At 42.3% G+C, this 22,849-nt stretch overlaps 1 pseudogene; it reads right to left on the minus strand.

Moving 5' to 3' along the window:
• Positions 1–623: 623 nt before the first annotated feature.
• LOC106611496 (tyrosine-protein kinase BTK-like) lies at positions 624–22,607 on the minus strand (annotated as a pseudogene).
• Between the last annotated feature and the right edge of the window lie 242 nt (positions 22,608–22,849).

Consider the following 22,849-nt stretch of genomic DNA (forward strand, 5'->3'; position numbering starts at 1 on the left):
GGGTAAGGGCAAGGGCCATTCCCCCCCAGAAATGTCCAGGAACTTGCAGGTGCCTTGGTGGAAGAAGAACTGGCAAATCTGGTGCAGTCCATGAGATGCACTGCAGTACATAATGCAGCTGGTGGCCACACCAGATACTGTTACTTTTGTTACTGTTACCCTTTGTTCAGGGACACAATCAATTTCTGTTAGTCACATGTCTGTGGAACTTGTTCAGTTGTTGAATCTTGTTATGTTCATACAAATATTTACACATGTTAAGTTGAAAAATAAACGCAGTTGACAGTGAGAGGACGTTTCTTCTCACTACACTGGAAGTTAATAGGAATACGACTTTTAGATCGCAAAAACTTCTATCATACATGTCAGATTTCAATACTGGCTGATGTTATAACGTGGGAGGGTATCTTCTATCGAATGAGCCATTGATCATATTTTTTGCAATATTCCTACCTCATGAAATTAGCATTTAAAAAAAAATGTTTAGCCTTTTAACAAGGCAAGTCAGTTAATTACATAATATTGCTGTAAGAATCAACTGTAGATTTGATTTATTTGTCAGGTATTTCTGCAGTGTGTGATTATTTATAAAAGCTGCCAGAATCAAGCACAACATTCAGTCTTTACCTTGACAGTCCAAAGTCAGTGACTTTAATGGTCCCATTGGTATCTACCTGAGAAGCCTGAGAAAAAGAACACAGTATTTGTTATTTGAGGTCAGTATTGTATAGTGTATTATAGGACAGTAGCCTACATTACCAAATCAGTATCAAACCTGCTGAGTCTTTCAAATTTCTCAAGCTGCGCTTGATTTAGTTTGAAATCAATGGAGTCAATGGAATAGCCCCAAAAGTGCAAACTGCAAAACCCAAGCTATTTGACTCATCTTATAAGTACATCTCTTACCAGGTCTCTGTGGATGTACTGCTGAGCCTCCAGGTAGGCCATGCCCTCTGTGACGTCCTTACACATTTCCAGGAGCTGGATAGGGGACATGTGCTGCTTCAGGCCTTCCCGCAGGTAGCTGAGCAGGCAGCCGTTGGAGAGGAACTCTGTGACAATGTAGATGGGCCTTTGTTTGGTGCACACGCCATACAGCTGAACCAAGTTCTCGAGCTTCCTGGTTCAAGAGAAAAGAGATGAGATTGAACATGTGTTGAGGGCTATGTGGGTTAAATTGAACAACATTGTTGCCCTATATGGTGAGAATTTTGGCAGAGGACCAGGTGGAGCTGTTACCATATATACAGTATACTGTACCTCTGGATATACAGTGCCTTGCGAAAGTATTCGGCCCCCTTGAAGTTTTCGACCTTTTGCCACATTTCAGGCTTCAAACATAAAGAGATAAAACTGTAATTTTTTGTGAAGAATGAACAACAAGTGGGACACAATCATGAAGTGGAACGAAATTTATTGGATATTTCAAACTTTTTTAACAAATAAAAAACAGAAAAATTGGGCATGCAAAATTATTCAGCCCCCTTAAGTTAATACTTTGTAGCGCCACCTTTTGCTGCGATTACAGCTGTAAGTCACTTGGGGTATGTCTCTATCAGTTTTGCACATCGAGAGACTGAAATGTTTGCCCATTCCTCCTTGCAAAACAGCTCGAGCTCAGTGAGGTTGGATGGAGAGCGTTTGTGAACAGCAGTTTTCAGTTCTTTCCACAGATTCTCGATTGGATTCAGGTCTGGACTTTGACTTGGCCATTCTAACACCTGGATATGTTTATTTGTGAACCATTCCATTGTACATTTTGCTTTATGTTTTGGATCATTGTCTTGTTGGAAGACAAATCTCCGTCCCAGGCTCAGGTCTTTTGCAGACTCCATCAGGTTTTCTTCCAGAATGGTCCTGTATTTGGCTCCATCCATCTTCCCATCAATTTTAACCATCTTCCCTGCCCCTGCTGAAGAAAAGCAGGCCCAAACCATGATGCTGCCACCACCATGTTTGACAGTGGGGATGGTGTGTTCAGGGTGATGAGCTGTGTTGCTTTTACGCCAAACAAAACGTTTTGCATTGTTGCCAAAAAGTTTGATTTTGGTTTCATCTGACCAGAGCACCTTCTTCCACATGTTTGGTGTGTCTCCCAGGTGGCTAGTGGCAAACTTTAAACGACACTTTTTATGGATATCTTTAAGAAATGGCTTTCTTCTTGCCACTCTTCCATAAAGGCCAGATTTGTGCAGTATACGACTGATTGTTGTCCTATGGACAGAGTCTCCCACCTCAGCTGTAGATCTCTGCAGTTCATCCAGAGTGATCATGGGCCTCTTGGCTGCATCTCTGATCAGTCTTCTCCTTGTATGAGCTGAAAGTTTAGAGGGACGGCCGGGTCTTCGTAGATTTGCAGTGGTCTGATACTCCTTACATTTCAATATTATCGCTTGCACAGTGCTCCTTGGGATGTTTAAAGCTTGGGAAATATTTTTGTATCCAAATCCGGCTTTAAACTTCTCCACAACAGTATCTCGGACCTGCCTGGTGTGTTCCTTGTTCTTCATGATGCTCTCTGCGCTTTAAACGGACCTCTGAGACTATCACAGAGCAGGTGCATTTATACAGGGACTTGATTACACACAGGTGGATTCTATTTATCATCATTAGTCATTTAGGTCAACATTGGATCATTCAGAGATCCTCACTGAACGTCTGGAGAGAGTTTGCTGCACTGAAAGTAAAGGGGCTGAATCATTTTGCACGGCCAATTTTTCAGTTTTTTATTTGTTAAAAAAGCTTGAAATATCCAATAAATTTCGTTCCACTTCATAATTGTGTCCCACTTGTTGTTGATTCTTCACAAAAAAATACAGTTTTATATCTTTATGTTTGAAGCCTGAAATGTGGAAAAAGGTCGAAAAGTTCAAGGGGGCCGAATACTTTCGCAAGGCACTGTATCTCTATCTATGGCTCTGAATGTATATTTCCAGTCCTTTCGGATCAACTTAATTGCCTTGGTTGTAGCAGGTACGGTAGTAGGAGCTAGGGGTTGATTTGGAATTGGGCACTCATTCACTACATTTTGACCCCCATAGTTCACTGACTGCATCCTTGTGAGATAGGGAGAGCTGTGCTTACATCATGACTTTGGCCTCCTCTATGAAGTCGTCTTCCGTTATGGAGCCCTCCTTGATCATCTTGATGGCCACGTCATGCTGGCCCTGCCACTTCCCATACTTCACCACTCCAAACTGCCCGTTGCCCAGCTCCTTGATGAAGGTGAGGTGGCGTGGGTCAATTACCCATATCCCTGACGGACAAAACAACAAATTGAAGGAACACAATGTTTACTCATGTTAACAATCAAGCTAGTTGCTACAGCTAGCGTTCTTAAAATCAGTCATAAATGTTTCTGTTATAGCACTATTCTGGTCCCACACTGTATGTGCCATAGACAACTATTTTATTGTTGTCAAGTTGTACAGTTATACATCTTCAGCCTGCCAAAACACAAACAGTGCCACCAGGCTATAAAGACAATAGGAATGTATTTAAAGAACACACTCACCATACCCAAGCCCTGCTGTGGAAGGGGCATTTTGTGCACTACTTGACACAATATATTTCAGCCTGCTGACCATACCTGGAATGGGAGATGATGGACAATATAGTGCCTTCAGAAAGTTTTCACACCCTTCACTTTTTCCACATTTTGTTGTGTTACAGCCTGAATTAAAAAATTATTACATTTAGATTTTTTTGGGTCACTGGCCTAAACCACAATACCCCATAATGTCAAAGTGAAATTATGTTTTTTGAAATTTTTACAAATTAATTACAAATGAAAAGCTGAAAGTTCAGGAGTAAATATTTGCTTAACAAGTCACATAAGTTGCATAATAGTGTTTGACATGATTTTTGAATTACTACGTCATCTTTGTACCCAAAACATACAATTATCTGTAAGGTCCCTCAGTCGATCAGTGAATTTCAAACACAGATTCAACCACAAAGAACAGGGAGCTTTTCCAATGCCTCGCAATGAAGGGCACTTATTGGTAGATGGGTAAAAATAAAAAAGCAGACATTGAATATCCCTTTGATCATGGTGAAGTTATTAATTACACTTTGGGTGGTGTATCAATACACCCAGTCAATAAAGAAAATACAGGCATCCTTCCTAACTCAGTTGCCGGAGAGGAAGGAAACCGCTCAGGGATTTCACCATGAGGCCAATGGTGACATTAAAATATACTGCTCAAAAAAATAAAGGGAACACTTAAACAACACATCCTAGATCTGAATGAAAGAAATAATCTTATTAAATACTTCTTTCTTTGCATAGTTGAATGTGCTGACAACAAAATCACACAAAAATAATCAATGGAAATCCAATTTATCAACCCATGGAGGTCTGGATTTGGAGTCACACTGAAAATTAAAGTGGAAAACCACACTACAGGCTGATCCAACTTTGATGTAATGTCCTTAAAACAAGTCAAAATGAGGCTCAGTAGTGTGTGTGGCCTCCACGTGCCTGTATGACCTCCCTACAACGCCTGGGCATGCTCCTGATGAGGTGGCGGATGGTCTCCTGAGGGATCTCCTCCCAGACCTGGACTAAAGAATCCGCCAACTCCTGGACAGTCTGTGGTGCAACGTGGCGTTGGTGGATGGAGCGAGACATGATGTCCCAGATGTGCTCAATTGGATTCAGGTCTGGGGAACGGGCGGGCCAGTCCATAGTATCAATGCCTTCCTCTTGCAGGAACTGCTGACACACTCCAGCCACATGAGGTCTAGCATTGTCTTGCATTAGGAGGAACCCAGGGCCAACCGCACCAGCATATGGTCTCACAAGGGGTCTGAGGATCTCATCTCGGTACCTAATGGCAGTCAGGCTACCTCTGGCAAGCACATGGAGGGCTGTGCGGCCCCCCAAAGAAATGCCACCCCACACCATGACTGACCCACCACCAAACCGGTCATGCTGGAGGATGTTGCAGGCAGCAGAACGTTCTCCACAGCATCTCCAGACTCTGTCACGTCTGTCACGTGCTCAGTGTGAACCTGCTTTCATCTGTGAAAAGCATTTGCCAATCTTGGTGTTCTCTGGCAAATGCCAAACGTCCTGCACGGTGTTGGGCTGTAAGCACAACCCCCACCTGTGGACGTCGGGCCCTCATACCACCGTCATGGAGTCTGTTTCTGACCGTTTGAGCAGACACATGCACATTTGTGGCCTGCTGGAGGTCATTTTGCAGGGCTCTGGCAGTGCTTCTCTTGCTCGTCCTTGCACAAAGGCGGAGGTAGCGGTACAGCTGCTGGGTTGTTGCCCTCCTACGGCCTCCTCCACCTCTCCTGATGTACTGGCCTGTCTCCTGGTAGCGCCTCCATGCTCTGGACACTACGCTGACAGACACAGCAAACCTTCTTGCCACAGCTCGCATTGATGTGCCATCCTGGATTAGCTGCACTACCTGAGCCACTTGTGTGGGTTGTAGACTCCGTCTCATGCTACCACTAGAGTGAAAGCACCGCCAGCATTCAAAAGTGACCAAAACATCAGCCAGGAAGCATAGGAACTGAGAAGTGGTCTGTGGTCCCCACCTGCAGAACCACTCCTTTATTGGGGGTGTCTTGCTATTTGCCTATAATTTCCACCTGTTGTCTATTCCATTTGCACAACAGCATGTGAAATGTATTGTCAATCAGTGTTGCTTCCTAAGTGGACAGTTTGATTTCACAGAAGTGTGACTGACTTGGAGTTACATTGTGTTGTTTAAGTGTTCCCTTTATTTTTTTGAGCAGTGTAGTTACAGGAGAAAACTGAGGATGGATCAACAACATTGTAGTTACTCCACAATACTATCCTAATTGACAGAGTGAAAAGAAGGAAGCCTGTACAGAATAAAAATATTCCAAAACCGTAGACGGGCACATCGCGCACCGCTCCCGAGTTTACTACTCGCCAACGTCCAGTCTCTTGATAACAAGGTAGACGAAATCCGAGAAGGGTTTCCTTCCAGAGAGACATCAGAGATTGTAACGTTGTTTGTTTCACAGAAACGTGGCTCACTCGAGACACGCTATCAGAGTCAGTACAGCCACCTGGTTTCTTCACGCATCGCGCCAACAGAAACAAACATCTCTCTGGTAAGAAGAAGGGTGGGGTGTATGCCTTATGATTAACGAGACGTGGTGTGATCATAACAACATACAGGAACTCAAGTCCTTATGCTCACCTGACCTAGAATTCCTTACAATCAAATGTCAACCGCATTATCTACCAAGAGAATTCTCTTCGATTATAATCAGAGCCGTATATATACCCCCCAAGTAGACACATCGATGGCCCTGAATGAACTTCATTGGACTCTATGTAAACTGGAAACCACATATCCTGAGGCTGCATTTATTTAAGGCTAATCTGAAAACATGACTCCCTAAATTTGATTAGAATATCGAATGCGCTACCTGGGCGGAAAAAAATCCTGGACTGTTGTTACTCTAACTTCTACGACGCATACAAAGCCCTGCCTCGCCCACCTTTCGGAAAATCTGACCACGACTCCATTTTGTTGCTCCCAGCCTATAGACAAAAACTAAAACAGAAAATGCCCGTGCTCTGGTCTGTTCAACGTTTGTCCGACCAATCTGATTCCACGCTTCAAGATTGCTTCGATCACGTGGACTGGGATATGTTCCGCATAGCGTTGGACAATAACATTGATGAATACGCTGATTCAGTGAGCGAGTTTATTAGCAACTGCATCGGTGATGTTGTACCCACAGCAACTATTAAAACATTCCCTAACCAGAAACCGTGGATTGATGACAGCATTTGTGCAAAACTGAAAGCGCGAACCACTGCTTTTAATCAGGGCAAAGCGACCGGAAACATGACCGAATACAAACAGTGAAGCTATTCCCTCCGCAAGGCAATCAAACAAGCTAACCATCAGTATAGGGACAAAGTAGAGTCGCAATTCAACGGCTCAGACACGAGAGGTATATGGCAGGATCTACAGTCAATCACGGACTACAAAAAGAAAACCAGCCCCGTCGCAGACCACGATGTCCTGCTCCAAGACAAACTAAACAACTTCTTTGCTCACTTTGAGGACAATACAGTGCCAACGGCACGGCCCGCTACCAAAACCTGCGGACTCTCCTTCACCGCAGCCAACGTGAGTAAAGCATTTAAACATGTTAACCCTCGCAAGGCTGCCGGCCCAGACGGCATCCCTAGCCGCGTCCTCAGAGCATGCGCAGTCCAGCTGGCTGGTGTGTTTACAGACATATTTAATCTATCCTTATCCCAGTCTGCTGTTCCCACATGCTTCAAGAGGGCCACCATTGTTCCTGTTACCAAGAAAGATAAGGTAACTGAGCTAAATGACTATCGTGCTTTGAGAGACAAGTCAAGGATCATATCACCTTCACCCGACCTGACACCCTAGACCCACTCCAATTTGCTTACCGCCCCAATAGGTCCACAGACGACTCAATCGCAATCACACTGCACACTGCCCTAACCCATCTGGACAAGAGGAATACCTATGTAAGAATGCTGTTCATCGACTACAGCTCAGCATTTAACACCATAGTACCCTCCAAACTCGTCATTAAGTTCGAGACCCTGGGTCTCGACCCCGCCGACACTACAGTGGTAGGCTTGATTACCAACAACGACGAGACGGCCTACAGGGAGGAGGTGAGGGCCCTCGGAGTGTGGTGTCAGGAAATAACCTCACACTCAATGTCTACAAAACAAAGGAGATGATCGTGGACTTCAGGAAACAGCAGAGGGAGCACCCCCCTATCCACATCAACGGGACTTTAGTGGAAAAGGTGGAACGTTTTAAGTTCCTCGGCGTACACATCACAGACAAACTGAAGTGGTCCACCCACACAGACAGCGTGGTGAAGAAGGCGCAACAGCGCCTCTTCAACCACAGGAGGCTGAAGAAATTTGGCTTGTCACCAAAATCACTCACAAACTTTTACAGATGCACAATCGAGAGCATCCTGTCAGGCTGTATCACCGCCTGGTACGGCAACTGCTCCACCCACAACCGTAAAGCTCTCCAGAGGGTAGTGAGGTCTGCACAACGCATCACCGGGGGCAAACTACCTGCTCTCCAGGACACCTACACCACCCGATGTCACAGGAAGGCCAAAAAGATCATCAAGGACAACAACCACCCGAGCCACTGCCTGTTCACCCCGCTATCATCCAGAAGGCGAGGTCAGTACAGGTGCATCAAAGCTGGGACCGAGAGACTGAAAAACAGCTTCTATCTCAAGGCCATCAGACTGTTAAACAGCCATCACTAACATTGAGTGGCTGCTGCCAACATACTGACTGAATCTCTAGCCACTTTAATAATTAAAAATTGGATGTAATACATGTAATACATGTATCACTAGTCACTTTAAACTATGTCACTTTATTTAATTCTTACATACCCTACACTACTCATCTCATATGTATATAATGTACTCTATACCATCTACTGCATCTTGCCTATGCCATTCGGCCATCGCTCATCCATATATATTTTTATGTACATATTCTTATTCATTCCTTTACACTTGTGTGTATAAGGTGGTTGTTGTGAAATTGTTAGATTACTTGTTTGATATTACTGCATGGTCGGAACTAGAAGCACAAGCATTTCGCTACACACGCATTAACATCTGCTAACCATGTGTATGTAACAAATAACATTTTATTTGAGGAGAGGCGAAGGTCGAGAGCCATGCGCACTCCGAAACACGACCCTGCTTAGCCGCACTGCTTCTTGAGACACTACTTGCTTATCCCGGAAGCCAGCCGCACCAATGTGTTGGAGGAAACACTGTCCAGCTGGCATGCGAAGTCAGCTTGCAGATGCCTGACCCGCCACAAGGAGTTGCTAGAGTGCAATGGGACAAGGAAATCCCGTCCGGCCAAATCCTCCCCTAACCCGGACGACACTGGGCCAATTGTGCACCGCCTCATGGGTCTCCCAGTCACGGCCGGCTGTAACACAGCCTGGGATCAAACCCGGGTCTGTAGTGACGCCTCAAGCACTGTGACGCAGTGCCTTAGACCGCTGCGCCACTCGGGAGGCCAGAACTTGAAGAATTTAGAAAATTATATTGGGCAAATGTTGCACAATCCAGGTATGGAACGCTCTTAGAGACTTACCCAGAAAGCCTATAATTTCTGCCAATGGTGCTTCTACAAAGTTTTGACTCAGGGGTGTAAATACATATGTAAATGAGATATTTCAGTATTTGATTTTCTAGAAATTTTCTAGAAATTCAAAAAAACGTTTCATTATAAGGTATTGTGTGTAGATGGGTGAGAAGAAAAAAATGTATTAATCCATATTGAATTCGGGCTGTAACAAAGTAAATGTGCAATAAATCAAGGGGTATGAATACTTTCTGAAGGCACATTATGATGAACCTGTACTGTTACACAGATGCATATGAAGTGACATGTTGGGGTTGGGTTGCAAATTTTCGATTCGTTTCCCAAAATGTCTTGGTTTTCCAGAAATCCCTGGATGAAGATTCCCTGAATCAAGAGAGGATAAAAAAAGAGATCTGGAAGCCTCCAACCAGGATTTCTGTTAAATTTGAGAATTCTGCTAATGTTACTGGAATCTTTCAACCCTAATTTGGGGGAGTTGTACCTGCTGCATTGTGCTGGTGGTAGTTAATGAGGTCTGTGATGCTGCTAAAATTGTGCTTCTCTGCCAAGTAGAACTGGCCTTGTTGGGTGGTGCAAATGTTGTAGTGTCTGCAACTACCCGCAGTCTCCCTAATGGCGAACAGCGAATAAAATAGAGTTAGGTTTGGTTTGATTGAGTAGAGTTACTAGGTTGTGTTAAATGGATGAATATAACACTCCAAAATCAATGTTTTCAGACCTCAAAAGGAGCATAATGCCAAGATGAGTCCACATCCCACGCCATCGGTTGTGTAGATCTAGCTATATGCCTCAACTTCAAATGAATGTAAAAGATGAGCACTGCAAATCGAGAAATTACATAGTTCTTATCTCTTCTGTTCATTTTGGATTATGGTGTAGAGCTGAATCTTTGATTTTGGAGTGTAATGTCCTTTCAATAGATGCGTTTCTTTTCATGGTGCGAGAATCTAAAAATAACAACAAGGTGCTCAGTTCACTGACACCTTGGTTGCTTTCCAAATGGCACCCTATTCCCTATGTCCCTCAAATTCAAATCTGGACTTTGAAGCCAGTTCCACTTCCTTTTTTCATTCTTCCCCTCTAATCGGACTGATTTAGACCTGGGACACCAGCTGTATCAGGTAGAACAGAAAACCAGCAGTACTCTGCACCACGTAGGGTAAGATTTGAATACCCCTGCCCTACATAGTGTGATACTTTTGACCAGAGCCCATTTGCCAATTGGGACGCAGCCTAAGTCCTTTGAGAAGGTAGTGTAGAAAGAATAATCCTGGTTTTGCATGGAGACATTTACATCTCTCTTCCTCTGCAGGTGACTGTTTCCACTTTCATTATCTACTGCTGAGCAGTTCTTCTTTTGACTGTCCATTTATGGTCTGCATATGACATTGCATCCAATTCCAATGTAGTGCACTACTTTTGACCAGAGCCCTATGGTCAAAAGTAGTGCAATACAACGCGTTGGATGCATTCATGATTTTGGCAAGTGGCTAGGCCTACACACAGGATGCATCCCAAATGGCACCCCAGGTCAAAAGTAGTGGATATAAAGGGAATAGGGTGCCATTTGGGATGCAGAACACACTTAGCCATGCCCGGTCTGTCTGCCCTCAATGAAAGGGAAAGGGAAAATTAACTCACCCGCACTTTGTGAACACAGACACAGTGTACTTCCCAGCTTTGCTTGAGTCTCGTACTAAGAAACCACCATCTTTGTTCTGGGAAAATAAAAAAGAATACACATTTTAGTCACAAACCTGAACTAGAGGAGATACATACAAAGCAGAAGAAGTATTGCTTTGTCGTTCAGCAGCATTAGTATCCCATAGCAATGTTTTGTCATTCTAAGCTATTTTACAGATGATGCCACAAGGGATATTGGTGCCCTGATAGCTACAGTATGAAGACCACAGCTCAGCTCAGAGGAATACAATGAAAACTCCTTTTTTATGTTATCCTCAATGATTTTACATGCAGTGTATCCTCTTGTGTGGCTGGTGTAAGCATAGGAGAAGAACAGTATGACAACTGTTTATTCATTGGCATTACCTCTGTCTTCAACAGATTCTCTGCCTGGCTATGGTTCATGCTCTTGCGGTACCAGCTGAGAAAAAGAGAAGGTGAAATGTGCACGCTTTAAACCACTATGGTTGACCTGATCTCATAGCAATGGGTATTAAAGCAGGTCACATGAGGCAATATTCTGCTGAGTCATTTTAATTAGGCACTAAATGGAAGAAAACTAATTGAAACTGGGAGGGACTACCTCGATTTGTCCAATAAATTGAAAAAACAATTCTAACGTTTTGTGTTGAGTGCCCTACTGAACATGGTCCTGGTGCAGGGATATAATGGGTTCGGAAGGTTAGGTGATTTGGTACATAATTCGTTGGTTCCAACAAGATTAGAGAGGTTTAGGGTTTCAGATTTAATCCTATCATGTTAATGTAATGTTTAATAGTCAATGTTTTACACAGAAAGATAATTCCATACTCACTCAAACCTTTCCAGTTAATTTCCAGCCTCCACAACGTAGTTACTGGGAATGTATCCCTCCTTGCTGCAAATGAAGGCCACACACACAATCTCCTGATAAGTCAATGCATCAATTTAGTATATTAATGACAAAGGGTGACATATTCATGCTGCAAAACAGTTCACATCTATGCAAATCATACCGTAAATCAGAATTTTAATGCAAATTATAATCTAGCTGTGTGATTCAATTTAACACTTTCCTCAACAATATGCATTATATAAACTACCGGTCAAACGTTTTAGAACACCTACTCATTCAAGGGTTTTTCTTTATTTTTACTATTTTCTACATTGTAGAATAATAGTGAAGACATCAAAACTATGAAATAACACATATGGAATCATGTAAGTGTTAATAAATGTTTGGGATTCTTCAAATAGCCACCCTTTGCCTTGATGACAGCTTTGCACACTCTTGGCATTCTCTCAACCAGCTTCATGAGGTAGTCACCTGGAATGCATTTCAATTAACAGGTGTGCCTTCTTTAAAGTTAATTTGTGGGATTTCTTTCCTTCTTAATGCATTTGAGCATTAAGTTGTGTTGTGACAAGGTAGGTTGGATATACAGAAGATAGCAGTATTTGGTAAAAGACCAAGTCCATATTATGTCAACAACAGATCAAATAAGCAAAGAGAAACGACAGTCCATCATTACTTTAAGACATGAAAGATAGTCAATACAGAAAATGTCAAGAACTTGGAAAGTTTCTTCAAGTGCAGTCGCAAAAACCATCAAGCGCTATGATAAAACTGGCTCTCATGAGGACTGCCACAGGAAAGGAAGACCCAGAGTTACTTCTGCTGCAGAGGATAAGTTCATTAGAGTTACCAGCCTTAGAAATTGCAGCCCAAATAAAGCCTTCACAGAATTCAAGTAACAGACACATCTCAACATCAACTGTTCAGAGGAGACTGTGTGAATCAGGCCTTCGTGGTCGAATTGCTGTAAAGAAACCACTACTAGAGGACACCAATAAGAAGAAGCGACTTGATTGGGCCGAGAAGCATGAGAAATGGACAATAGACCGGTGGAAATTTGAGATTTTTGGTTCCAACCGCCGTGTCTTTGAGAGACGCAGTGTGGGTGAACGGATGATCTCCACATGTGTATTTCCCACCGTAAAGCACGGAAGAGGAGTTGTTATGGTGTGGTGGTGCTTTGCTGGTGACACTGTGTGATTTATTTAGAAATCAAGGCCCACTAAACCAGCATGGCTACCACAGCATTCTGCAGCAATATGCCATCCTGTCTGGTTTGGGCTTAGTGGGACTATCATTTGTTTTTCAACAGGATAATGACTCAGCACACCTCCAGGCTGTGTAAGGGCTATTTGACCAAGAAGGAGAGTGATGGAGTGCTGCTTCAGATGACCTGGTCTCCACAATCCCCCGACCTCAACCCTATTGAGATGGTTTGGAATGAGTTGGACCGCAGAGTGAAGGAAAAGCAGCCAACAAGTGCTCAGCATATGTGGGAACTCCTTCAAGACTGTTGGAAAAGCATTCCAGGTGAAGCTGATTGAGAGAATGCCAAAAGTGTGCAAAGCTGTCATCAAGGCAAAGGGTGGCTACTTTGAAGAGTCTCAAATATAAAATATATGTTGATTTGTTTAACACTTTTTTGGTTATTACATGATTCCATATGTGTTATTTCTTAGTTTTGATGTCTTCGCTATTATTCTAAAATGTAGAAAATAGTAAAAAAATAAAGAAAACCCTTGAATGAGTAGTAGTGTCCAAACTTTTGACTGGTACTGTATGTTCTTCAGCTTTTGTTTTGATGCTGTATACTGACCATGCTTCAGCTGGTGGATCCACTGCTTTCAGACCTCGTCACTCTTGGCGAATATGTAGAGAGGGCCCTCATCGTAGATTATCTGTGGTAAATTGTGGGGGGTGGGAATACAATTGTTTCTGTAATTGGTGAAGTGTAGTGCCAGGGCAGGCCACACACGAAAACAACACAATAGTGTAGAAGTGTCTATTTTATCACAACAATAAGGATGAAAATACTATTCCCTAAACCTGTCCCCAGATCTGTTTGTGCGATGTAGCAAGCAATGACCTTAGGAATTATACAGCACAAACTCATCTAGAACCACATTACTGCTTCCTACATCTTTGGAGAAGCATTATCTAATGTATCAGTCATTTCTTTCTTGTGCTTCTCAGCCTTTCTGCCACCCATCTCATAAAAATATATTGGGTATTTCCTGTCTTTATAGATGCCGTGCTGTAATAATAATTTACTGCTTAGTCAACATGTCTACTGTGGTGACACCTGTGCTGTTGTTGAAACCCTCAGTTCACCTTGTTCTGCACTGTATAGGTTTCACTTCTTCTTATTCTTTTAGCATGTTAACCATTTCTACAATGCTGGGTAAAGGAGTTTCTCTCTTGAGGTATACACAGTATAACCCCTTTCACCTCTAAGCTACCTGAATGGTCTCTATAGGCTTTTTAGCCCAGGGCTAATTGGAATCTCAACTAAGACTGAGCAAAAAGCCTGGAGAATACTGTCAGAGTTAAAGGAAGCACACCACATATGCTTAATTAAACATCTACAGTATATATAGGATATTAATTCTGATGTCACTCAACTGGAGCAACAGTGATGGAGTGCTTCTCTTTTTGCTGCCGCACAGAATTATTGTAACAGGACATGAAGAAAGAGTTAACTAAAACATCCACAGGTCTGAGATCTGTGGTTGTGCTCGTCTCAATGGTAAGAAACACTGAGCTACAGCATGTTATTTTTTGTTACCCTTTTTCTTCCCAATTTCGTGATATCCAATTTGTAGTTACAGTCTTATCCCATCACTGCAACTGCTGTACGGACTGTGGAGAGGCGAAGGTCAAGAGCCGTGCCACCTCTGAAACACGACCCCACCAAGCCACACTGCATCTTGACACAATGCTCGCTTAACCCGGAAGCCAGTTGCATCAATGTGTTGGAGGAAACACCGTACACCTGGCGACCAGGTCAGCATGCAATGCGCCCGGTCCGCAACAGGAGTCGCTAGAGCGCAATGGGCAAGGACAACCCGGCCGACGAAACCCTCCCCTAACCCGGACGATGCTGGGTCAATTGTGCGCCACCTCATGGGTCTCCCGGTCACAGCTGGCTGCGACACAGCCTGGGATCAAACCAGGATCTGTAGTGACGCAACTAGTACTGCGATGCAGTGCCTTAGGCCGCTGCGCCACTCGGGAGGCCCCTGAGCTACAGTATGTTAACTGATCTAGGACCAGCAGGTGCTCACCTGGAACGGGTACTGGCGCTCCATGGGTGCGCTGGACTCTGGCTGTACTCTCCCCACACACTTGATCTTATCGATGCCCACAATGCCTTTCAACCCTTTCTTTTTCTGCAGAGGATAGGGATTACAGTGAGTGTGGAAAGCAGCAGGACTAAGGTACAGGTCGAAATTTATTGGGGGGAAAAGGCTGGTCCAACTCAAGGTATCCTGAAAAAAAAGTCTTACATATTTTCACATGACCCTACTGTTTACGACCACAATTAACAATAGCTGTAGCTATTGTAAATCTCGACAAACAGACAATTACATCCCTCCCTACTTTGTAGGCCTACCCAATATCGAAGACTTGGCTTGACAATCTCTGAATATCATTAAACTTTTTGGTGTTATGCAACAGATGTATCTTTCCATTCATCAATTGGCCACTGCACAGTTTGGATGGATAGATTTTATTTGTCAGTTAAATACAAATATACACATATTTTTTTAAGTCACTGGGATTGCACAATAAAGTCAGGGACATATTTCCATTGTGGTCCCTATTTTTTACATAAATACAGGGGCGCAACTTTCACTGAGGACAGGGGAGAAATAACCCCCCCCCACATTCTAAATATGCATTTTTGTCCTCCCCAGTTTTATTATTGCACTGTGATACAAAAAAATTGCTTCGGTGTGCTTTAGGACCATGCGGATGCATGCGGTATGATAGAAAAATTACATATTTACCTGATTTGTTAGATATTTGACGATTAAATACTTAACTGAACAGTAAGACATTTCTGTTCTATTAAAAGTCTGTGTGAACTGAGAGGAGCCTAAAAACCTACAGCTGGCATTTCATAGATAAGATGTGGTGGGTGTCACCGAGATAGAGCCTGGAGGAAGAGAACACAGGGCTCAATATTCCTAATTGTCCTGGCATCTGGGAGACAACACTTTGATAATCTATCAATAACTGAAAAATAATAAAAACATAAAAGGGTATGCTCAGAGCGAGGTCTTCCTTAAGAGGGCCACAGCTGAGGTAACTAGCAGGACTGAGTTGAGTTGATAAGAGTGTTCTTAAGTGAGGTATCCTTGGGCATAATTGTTAATTAGCCAGTTGCGGGCAACCAAAAGTCCAGATTCATGGTACTGAGTTCATCACAGTAGGATTGGTGAGGTTAATGTGGAGTGAAGGACTAGAGTGCCTGACGAGGTCACCTGGCTTGGTGAAGTTCAAAATATAACGTGTAATGTTTGACAAATGAGGTCAACAGGTATGCCCTGGGTTACTATTGTTAGGTGTTATTCCCTGTTATTTCTGTGTTTGCGAATAGTGATATGAGAGTTGTGTGAGTGGAAATAAGTGTTAATCTGAAGTTTGGATAATAAGATATAGAAATGTGTATAATAAGCTGATTTAAATTTTGGATAATAAGTTTTGATATGTAGAGTTATCTTGGGGTTCCGTCCATCACTGCCCATTTTAGAATATCACGGGGTGGTATTGAATGCGGGATGTTATTTAGAAAGTAGCTGCAAGTCTATCATTTCTGGAAGTCTAGGGAACCGTTGAGGATACGTGTGAAGCATTATTTTCCATAGGGCAGCGTCCGGGAAACTAATGTTTTTGGATTCCGCTGGGAGTGTAGGGGTGTAGAGTCGTTGGAAAGGCACATGGAGTGGTTAATTAATGTGAGTACCTAAGATTTCCTATGTTATACATGGATTCTGTGAAGATATGGAAAAAAAGGAGACATTTTATGTGTATAATCGATTACTAGAGATTTGATAAAGTAATACTGGGAATAATTATATGCAACTTAAACAACCCATACATAGGTTCAGAGGAGTGGTCTCTTTATAGATCATTTGATAGAGATAAGGTTAAAAACATTATATCATATGACTGTCTAAATGCTTATGGGATTTTCTCCGTCCGGGTAATACATTTAGAGAGAACTGCCCATAAGGCCTGAAAATGTATTTTTCGCAGTAAGAGTTGCTATACTGATTGAATAAATCATTTTTTCCATGAAGTTAGAGCGAATTAAGGTAGACTTTTCATCAATATATTAAAACCGCAAGGTGAGAGGCGCAGAAATAAATTCATAGAAGAGGTAAACTATAGCAAAGCCATAAAGACACTAAGGGAAGTGCCTTAGCATTCTACCAATTCAGCTCGAATATGGTAAAAAAATCTAATCATGGATTAATTTCGGTAGTTCTCTTGTTTATGTCTGGAAGTAGCTAGCAAGCTTTGCCAGTTAGTTTGGGTGCTTGACTGCTTTTGTGAGGCAAGGAAAGTATTATATTTTGTGATGTCATAGAGCTGCTCCTTAGCAGATTTTGTGGTTGAATAATCCTTGTGAGAATCAAGGACAGTGGATATTAGGTAACATATTACAATTGGCATTAGTATATGTAGTGAATTTGTTATTGCCTTAAAAAGATGAAGAAACTCGTATGCCAAACATCGCCACATTAGTAAACTATTTGGTAGAGCAGGGTCACAAGGCATCATATGGGGCGGCAGGTAGCCTAGTGGTTAGAGCGTTGGGCCAGTAACAGGTTGCTACATCGAATCCCTGTGCTGACAAGGTAAAAATCTGTCGTTCTACCCCTGACAAGGCAGTAAACCCACTGTTTCTAGGCCGTCGTTGTAAATAAGAATTTGTTCTTAACTGACTTGCCTAGTTAAATGAAGGTTAAATAAAATATTAAAATATAGGAAAGTACAACAAGAGATAACATATTTGGGGGTTTTGAGAACAATGCAACTCAGGAAAACCCTAGGGGTTTTAATCTCACACTATTTTATTTCAACAATAGATTTATTGAATTGATGGAAGGGAGGAGGGGTCACAAGTCATTAAAGTGGCCTCCCTGTGAACAGAAGTTAAGTTTGTTTTGACTATTATAAACATGTAAAAAATCTCCTGGTATAGTAACGTTAGACGGAAAGACAGAGTTAGCGGAAAGACAGAGGTAGAGTATAGTAGAGATTGTAGAGGGCTTTCTGAGTTTATGGAAACAGAGATGTAGACTAGTGAAGGTAACAAAGGAAAGTAAGTCAATTGGAAAGTAAGAATTTTGAATTTGAATTGTTTAGATTGATTAAGAATTGGCTGAGGTATTTTATATATTTGGCGCATTACAGGTTAATCTTAAAATAATAGTGTGAAGCAGAAAGGGAATATCCAGCAGAGATTGGTATTAAAAATATAGAGTAATATTGTTAGGTTAGACTATAATGTAAACATTGCCTTCTAGTAAGGAGAGAATAATCATGGTTTGGTTTATTTTATTTTATAAACCTTGCAATGGGTGACAGTGATGAAGACATTGATAAGGAGGGTTGATGTAAACTTAATGAGTGTTGACAGTATGGGAATGTGTAAGGGCTGTCGTCGTAATGAGACCAAGGTGCAGCGGAGGATGTGTATTCATCTTTGGTATTTAATGAAAAGAGAACACTTTACAAAAATAAACAAAAACGACAGCCAAACAGTCCTGTCAGGAAAAACTCTAAACAGAAACACTAGACAGAGCAATCACCCCCAAAAACCCAAAGGAAAAACAGGCTACTTATGTGTGACTCCCAATCAGCAACAACAAACTACAGCTGTGCCTGATTGGAAGCCACACGGACAAAATCAACGAAACAAACCAACCTAGAAAAAAGAACATAGAACGCCCACCCAATGTAACACCCTGGCCTAACCAAAATAAAGAACAAAAACCACTCTCTATGGCCAGGGCATTACAGAATGGTAATATGTTATTCATGTTTTTTTTATAGCACTCCAATGATGCGGTATTTTAGTAATATGAAAAGCTGAGGTTTCAATACAAGGTTAAATGATGAGTTGAGGGATAGAGCCTTGAGAAAAAGATTAGCTGCGGTTGAAAGCGAGCAGGCATTGGGACATTTGAAGTAGAGGTATGAGAAACGTTATTTGACAGTTTCTGATTATTGTTGCTTGGTTTTATAGTTCAGGTAACACCAGTGAATTTCTAAAATTATAATCTGTTTCCATTACGTGGAACAGTGTCCAGCAATTAAAGTAGATTGAAATAAGTATTGAATATTAAACTGATGAGAAAGCACCAACTTTTTGAAGGTTCTACATTTCTTAAACAACAGGTTTATATTTTTACTAAATTAATGCAACAGGTTGCAATGTTTAGATTACCGGAAAGGGGTTACGGGTTCGTTTTGTGACCCCAAAAAACCACACAAGCCTCCCCAAAGTAACAAAAAAAAAACAGTTTGACAACTCTCCCCCCAGTAAATTTCTATCTGTCCCTAATAGAACCAAATGTACATTGTCATGCAGTGACAGAATGATAATTGAGATAATGCAAATCATTAATGATTTAGTTGGGCAAACTTTTTTTTAAATGTATTGTTGTAGGCCTACTTCCTTCACATCCTCACCGGTCTCCCTACACCCAAAGAAGGGCACTGCGTTCATCCACCTCTGGCCTGCTCGCCTCCCTACCTCTGCGGAAGCACAGTTCCCACTCAGCCCAGTCAAAACTGTTCGCTGCTCTGGCACCCCAATGGTGGAACAAGCTCCCTCACGACGCCAGGACAGCGGAGTCAATCACCACCTTCCGGAGACACCTGAAACCCCACCTCTTTAAGGAATACCTGGGATAGGATTAAGTAATCCTTCTACCCCCCCACCCCCCGCCCCCCAAAAAAAGATATAGATGTACTATTGTAAAGTGGTTGTTCCACTGGATATCATAAGGTGAATGCACCAATTTGTAAGTCGCTCTGGATAAGAGCGTCTGCTAAATGATGTAAATGTAAATGTAGTCTACCCGCCTCTGGTATAATGCATTTCCACCTCTCACTCTATCAGTCTTGCTTTTACATCTTCCTCAATTAAAATGAGATATTCTAACAGATCAATCTTGCTGGTAAAACGTCATTAAATATTACTTAACTATAATGTGTAGGTAGGGCTTTTAAAAATATACAATAATCACACAGATAGTGCAACTACTGCATAGGCAACACAATAATACCAGACAGAGCCCATTTGTTGCTACTATGTTTAAATCAATATTCTCAGAGCCACCTTGTTGATATAATGCTTCAATATTCACAGAATGTTTCCCTTCCCTGGCAAGTAATGCAGACACGGAAAACGCAAACATTTGCGGGACGCGCACAAGAAAATGTTGGTGGGAAGCGCAAGAGACAATGACACTGTCATAGTACACTGTATGCACCATTCCACAAGGGTGGCTTCCTATAGCACGGTGCATTTGGAAAGTATTCAGACCCCTTGAGTTTTTCCACATTTTGTTACATTACAGCCTTATTCTAAAATTGATTACATTATTTTTTCTCATCAATCTACACACAATACCCCATAATGACAAAGCAAAAACTGGTTTTAAGAAATGTTAGCAAATGTATTAAAAATAAAAAACAGAAATACCCTATTTACATAAGTATTCAGACCCTTTGCTATGAGACTCAAAAACAAGCTCAGGTGCATCCTGTTTCCATTGATCATCTTTGAGATATTTCTACAACTTGATTAGAGTCCACCTGTGGTAAATTCAATTGATTGGACATGATTTGAAAAGGCATACACCTGTCTATATAAGGTCCCACAGTTGACAGTGCATGTCAGAGCAAAAACCAAGCCATGAGGTCGAAGGAATTGTCCGTAGAGCTCAGGATTGTTTCCAGGCACAGATCTGGGGAAGGGTACCAAAACAGTTATGCAATGATGAAGGTTCCCAAGAACACAGTCGCCTCCATCATTCTTAAATGGAAGAAGTTTGGAGCCACCAAGACTCTTCCTAAACCTGTCCTCCAGGCCAAACTGAGCAATCGGGGAGAAGGCCCTTGTTCAGGGAGGTGAGGGCTTTGGTCTCCAGAACTCCACCAATCAGGCCTTTATGGTAGAGAGGCCAGAAGGAAGCCACTCCTCAGTAAAAGGCCACATAGCAGCCCAATTGGAGTTTGCCACAAGCCACCTAAAAGACTCTCAGACCATGAGAAACAAGATTCCCTGGCCTGATGAAACCAAGATTGAACTCTTTGGCCTGAATGTCGAACGTCACGTCTGAAGGAAACCTGGCACCATCCCTACGGTGAAGCATGGTGGTGGCAGCATCATGATGTGGGGATGTTTTTCAGCGGCAGGGAATGGGAGACTAGTCAGGATGAGGGAAATATGAATGGAGCAAAGTACAGAGAGATCCTTGATGAAAACCTGCTCCAGATCGCTCAGGACCTCAGACTGCGGCGAAGGTTCACCTTCCAACAAGACAACGACCCTAAGCACACAGCCAACACAACACAGGAGTGGCTTCGGGACAAGTCTCTGAATGTCCTTAAGTGGCCTAGTCAGAGCCCGGACTTGAACCCGATCGAACATCTTTGGAGAGACTTGAAATAGCTGTGCAGTGCCAATTTATTCTACAATTTCTAAATATCTGCGTGCCAGTTATGATTTTCCTGTATGCGTTTTAGGCTACCTACCTGTGCCCAAAACATTTTTAACTGCCCACAAACTAAATTGCTGGCTACTAGAGAGAGGTGCTGTCCATTCAGCACCACGGCACAGAGTTCCACTATACCTACCTGTACCGAGGCGCTGAATCACTGGTGCGGCCTTAGCTCCCATTAAAAAGGCATGTGTAGATTTTCCTTTTGTATTTCCTGATTTTCGCCATTCTTTGATCAGGTTCGTTTGTCTTCATGCATCCTTGTCAATTGTAGGCCTAAGTAAGTCCATTGATGTAGGCTATGCCTTTTATTTCAATGCATGTGTAGGATTTATCTGGCATACTCAGCTGTTATATGCACCAGTTACTTTCACATTGATGTCGACATTTGAAGTCGGCCTTGTTGTGACTTGATAGCGTGCATTATGCAGCTATTTCATGTTCACTGTATGCGCCGTTCCACAAGTAAATTAGTCGATTTCTGATGAAGTTGAGTAGTGGTTGACATTGTAGGCTACACGCAGTTCCACAGACCTTAAAGATAATATTGTGGTGAAGAAATACACATTAGACATGGGGTGGGTGAGATCATTTTAGTTTGTTTTTGCTGTTCTACAAAATAGCATTTTAGAGTTTACAAATGATGTAGAAATGCAGTAAATTACAATTTGCCATACCCTAGGTTTAGCTGAGGTGATGCTACTGAATACCAGTAGTTAAAAGGTACTGCAGTCTGTATTTGTGGGAGCATGGCTAATGTAATGTAGTATTTTAGTATTGTTATAGTATTAAACGGCTGATCTTAAAGTTAGACGGTTGGATCAAGGTAAATGTATATAATGTAAAACATATAGTACATTAGCCCGGTCCCAGATCTGTTTGTGCTGTCTTGCCAACTCCTATCTATGGTCATTGTTAGAGTTGGGACCAGGCTAACAGTGCATACCCCTTTGTCCAGATCATTGTTGTAGTAGGCGATCTTGTCCGGCGTGAGGATGAACAGCCTCTCCTTGAAGTTTAAAGGGGAGGTCTTCTTCTTCTGCTGGGAGCGTTTTATAAAGATCTCTTCCAGGAGATTGTCTGACATGGTCTGATCAGATGTTATTTCCCTACCTGGAGACAAGACACATTAATATAACAGCTACAGTCAGAGATGGAACTTAACGGGCAATGAAATGTAATATTTTTGTCCCATAAATTCAAGGCCTGATAAGGTATAAAAAGAGACCAGTGGCTTCAACCACATCAAGTGCTGTAGCAAACCTTGATAGTGATCGTAGCTATTGAAGGAAATGTATGGTTGACTGTTCGTCATCGGGAAAATCATTAATGCTGTACTGTACATGTATTTTACTCATAATATGCATGGGTTTCCCTGAAACACAGCTTATCACATGCACCCAGGCTGTTTTCACATCTAAGAACTGTGAC

This window comes from Salmo salar, chromosome 09 (assembly GCF_965601325.2).
Source record: "Salmo salar chromosome 09, fSalSal1, whole genome shotgun sequence".
In the NCBI taxonomy this organism is placed as follows: domain Eukaryota; kingdom Metazoa; phylum Chordata; class Actinopteri; order Salmoniformes; family Salmonidae; genus Salmo; species Salmo salar.